We start from the raw sequence: 4,966 nt of genomic DNA on the forward strand, positions 1-4,966 counted from the left end.
CTAGCAGAAGCTAGAAAAGCAACATCTGCAGTACAGTGTGAGCAGTGAGTGGTCTCTAGAGTCACTGAATCTTCACACAGGAATCTTAAAAACTTCAAGTCCACCATTAAACCAGAAATGTGTTGGGGGGTAGTGGGGGAGGGTGAGAGGAAGGGGGAAATGTTTCCTTTCAGCATGGAACAGACAGGATATTTTCCCCTCTTCATCATATTTGTTGTGCAACAGCAGCAAATCAAAGGCATTAATTTAAATGGTAGCAAAATTATTTCAAAGTAAAAACATATCCTCAAGTTAAAGCATAAAGGCAAACACTAAAATTCTATACTCAAACTTTTATCCTTTAACATTTTCCTTCTCAGTTATAAGATTCAGTTTTGAAATAACTATGGTTACAAAATTTGCACGCGCATAAGACATTTCTTACCGAGAATGCTTTCTGTTATCATAGGAATTTTGAGAGGGAAAAGGAAGAATTTGTCACACAAGTAAACTGAAATTTTTCAGTAAACTGGCATTCAGTTGCATTCATATCTTTCTTTTAAACTGTTCTTGATTATTGTTTCAGTACTTTTCCTTGTTTTAGTTGATCAGACTTGTGGATGACATCTCAGGTATCTGAAGTATTAAACAGCCATTCTCACCAGGAATTTATAATTAAATCCATACAGGAACTTTCACAAACTATTGGAGTACTTTCATTTAAGAACTACTGAACAGATTCCCAAACCAAAACTAAGTGTCCTGGTCACTTTTATTGGACCTCTCTATGCTTTTTGCAACAGGAAGAAGACAATTTTGTGTTTAATCAATGATTTATCATGAGTCACAAGAAGAGAATCAGGTTTAGTGGAACATGAATCACATAGCACTGCATTATCTATTACTGCTTCCTCAGGCTAAATTTCTTGATGCTTATGCAATTCACGGATCATTTATTGTTGTGTTTGACTCTCACATACTTCGAGGTTTAGATTCTACATTACCTAACATTATGAACTTAAAAGAAACAATTGCAGCAAACGTTAACAGAAATAACTTCCTCAAACAACTGCAAGTCATTCACATAACAACATAGTTCAGATAGGGAACTGTTTGGTGTAAAACTGAAGACCGAAGCTTAAAGAGTCAAAGCTAAGGGCCAGGTTCAATGTTTCCTAGACTTGAATTCATGTTATAAGATGCTCACCATTGCAGAAAAATGGAAAATAAAGTACTAGGAAGAGGCTGTATATATTAAGAAGCTACTAAAAGAAACAGCACAGTGTCTAGAAACAGAATAGGTGTAACTACTTCCAAAAGACTAATTTCTGTAGTCTATCAGAAAAATGAGTATCACAGGGATTATTAGCATTTGTAAATATTATTACAGATCAGTCAATTTTATTGCATAGATCGCCTCTTTATTGTCAACAAAAAGATTGTCTAAGATAGATACTTGCCTCAAAAATACGTGAAGAAATTGAGACACAAGATCTCATATAAATGTACACAAACATGTGAAAAGCCTATGTGGCTATTCCAGCATGCCAGGCATTGAATTGAGGGGTAATCCTAGCAGCCTGAAAGAAATCAGACGTCCTTCACCCTGAAACACCCTACATCCAAAGACTTCATTTGCAATTTTACACTTATATGGTCACCTAATAAATCATCTCCTGATCACTGAAGGAAGTACCTTTAATCCAGATTTTTACCCTTCTTCTAGGACAACAAAACAAAAAAGAAGCAGCTAATGATTTCTATATCTCTTCTTTCATAGGTTTTCCCACTGTCATTCCCAATTGTTTTTACCACCTTATTCCAAATCTCCCTCACTCCCCTTTGCCCAAGCCAAGAGATTATATACAACTTTTTGCTGTTTTTTTTTTTTTTTCCCCCCCAAAGGCAAAACCTGAAGCAGAGAGAGTGAGAGACATTTCTTGAGATGTCGTTACCGACACCCGATCCCCGGGATCTCTGCCACCCAACCTCTGCCGTTGGGTACCATCACAGACACAGGCTTCAATATGAAGGATGTTGCAAATGGCGTTTATTGCGCAGCTGCAATTGCTTATATAGCACAAGCCACACCCACAAGGCCCCTCGTGGGCGGTCTGAGCTTTCCGTTACATCGCGAGATCTTCCGCACGCCGATCCCTGCCTAGGGCGGGCTCTGCTCACCACAACATTGAGATTCTTTGATCAAGATACAAAGTTACGAAGCTAGAGATGATGAGATGTAGCAAGATTACTCCACAGCCTAAGTACCTGTTGGAAGTCGAGGGGGTCAAGGCTGGCAGAGCCATGCACACACCCTGTGCTGGGTGAGAACAGCTCCAGCAACATACCCCATCTTGACGGGTATTCCCAGGCCCCTGGCTGAAGAGCAGCAGTGGGGAAGAGTGGCCTGGACATCCTGTGCCTGCCCAGCAACAGCCATACCATCGCCCACAGCTGAGCCAGTCAGAGCAGCCAGATGAGGTCTGTCAGTCACAGCCACTCTGAGGACTAGTGTATGGGTCTGGCTGAGCTGATGTTCCCATGGCGGCATGTTCCTGGTGCAGTGCTTTTGTGCTGGGAGTTAGAAGGGTGTTGATAGCACCCATGCTGTGACTGCCACTGAGCAGGGCTCACACAGCACCAAGGCTCTTTCTAAGAATCACCCTCCTCAGTGGGATGGGGGGACAGGAGCTTGGGGGAACATAACCAGGACAGCTGACCTGAACTGACCAAAGGGATATTCCAGACCATGTGACATCAGCTCAACTATAAAGCTGGTACAAAGGAGGAGAAGGAGGGGCCTACTCATCAGTCCTCTGGAGCAACCACTATGCATTTTGGGGCCCTGCTTCCCAGGGCCAGACAGCACCTGCTAATGGGAAGTAGGGAATAAATCTTTGGGTTTTTTCCCTTTGCTTCCATGTGCAGCATTGCTTAGCTTGTGCTTTCTAATTACACTGCCCTTGTTTTTACCCACGAGGGTTTTGTCTCTGTCTTATTTTCCTTTCTCTTTTTGCTCTGTGGAGGAAGAAGAATAAAGGGGAAGGGCGATAGAGTGGCTTGGTGGGCATCACTTGCTCAGACAGGGTTAACCCATCACACCCCAGAGGGGTCAGAGGCCAAAGATCCTGAGGAGAAATGAGGGAGAGATGGGTTGGGGGCACCTGGGGCAAGGGAAGACCAGGACCAGAACCAAGGCCAGGTCCAGGCCCAGGGGTGCTGCAGGAGCAGGTATTTCCCCGGTGTGTACAAGCCTCAGGGGAGAGACCTCATTGCCCACAAGCCCTGCCATAGCCCAGCTCAGCCCCAGGGAAAGCTTCCAATTCAGGACGTCCTCTTACAATAAAACATGCTTCCATTTTCTTATAGGTACCAGCCTGAAAGATAGAAGCTGAAGCAGCACATGCCTCTAGTGAAAATAGGTAACCACAGATGACTGTACTCAGTTGATCCTTTTAGTTGTTTCTTTTAGTGAAGAAAACATACTCCTGAGGAAAGAAAAAAATGCAAAGAAGTGATGAAGTAAGAGGTGCCAATAAAATGGGAGTATAGGTTTGTTCTGGTTTTAAATTCTCAGCTGTGTTCTGGCCAAGAGCCTTCTCTCAAACAACTGAAATTAGCTGAATCCCAGGGTATAATTCATCCCTTCACAATTCTCTATGGCTACGGCCGGCAAGTGTCACACTCTCACCTTTAACCCAACAGCAGCAGTTTTGCCGATCAGACATTGGATAAGAGGTGAATTGGGCATTACCTGTCAGTCAGTGTGTTGTACCTGTTGTGCAGCCTGCTTGACCAGACTGCTGGCAAAGACAGGAGTGTGAAAGGAGTGTTAGAGTGCCAAGGAATACTGATGGTGGTAATCAGACTAATTTTTCACTTTTCCATGGGCTATCTATATACTCCATGTAACTCATCTAACTCATCTTACGTTCCAAAAGAAATGCCATCCTTCTGGTGACAAGAAAAAGAAAATAAAAATCTGTGGTAGAGCTGGAATAGAATGAGATGACCGTGCTTCATCTCACCATTTTGGAGTATTAAAAACATATCCTTGAAACACTTTCCCAACATAACAAGACCTGACTTTCTGAAATAGCCATTTTCCTTCGAGCTGCCTTAGAGCTAAGCCAGATGAGAGTATTACCTGCTGTCAATCATGGAGGCTGATAACAAGTCGCCAGCAGTTTTGGCAAAGATGGAACAGCCTGTAGCCTTTGCCACATTGTGTTCAGAAGAGCCTTGATAGGTTCTTGGCTGAGCTCCCAGAGGCAAAACAGCCAGGCACACGTTTCTTCAGGAAAGTTCCCAGCTTTGAATGCCTGTGCTGGATCTCAACAGCCCCTAAAACCACCTGAAATAGGAATTTGGAGCTATCGCTTTCACCTTAGCCTCTGACAAATTTTATGTTCAGAAAGGGCACAACTGGCTCTCAGCTCAGACCAGCTCCCAAAGCCAAAATGACCATGCACCTCCTCTTCCAGGAAAGCTCCAGTTTTGAATGCCTGTCCTAGATCATAACAGTCCCTAAAAACATCTGCATTGCCTCCTGAAATTTGGACCTACTACCTTTACTTTAGCCTTCAGCCTGCATACTATATTGTGTTCAGACTGGGCTGTACCAGCTTCCAGAAGTACCCACCTTGAAAGGTAAAATGCAGGCACTGCCCACTCAGGAAAGGGGATAGTCCTGAATGCATTTGCTAGATCTCACCATCCCCTAAAATCCTCTGTACAGACACGAAATTTGGAGACACCAGCTTTGCTTTAGCCTCCAACCTTCATAATATTTTCTGTTCAGATGGGGATGTACCAGCTGCCAGAAGAGCCCTGCTCTGAAAGTGGAAGTGGGCAGACACTACATCCCCAGGGAAGGGGCTAGTCACAAAAGCAGTTGCTGAATGTCACCGTCCCCTAAAACCCTCTGAACAGAGCCAGGAAATTTGGGGCTACCAGCTTTTGCTTTAAGCTCCAGACTTTCTAACAT

This window comes from Merops nubicus, unplaced genomic scaffold (assembly GCF_000691845.1).
Source record: "Merops nubicus isolate BGI_N331 unplaced genomic scaffold, ASM69184v1 scaffold8587, whole genome shotgun sequence".
Taxonomy (NCBI): domain Eukaryota; kingdom Metazoa; phylum Chordata; class Aves; order Coraciiformes; family Meropidae; genus Merops; species Merops nubicus.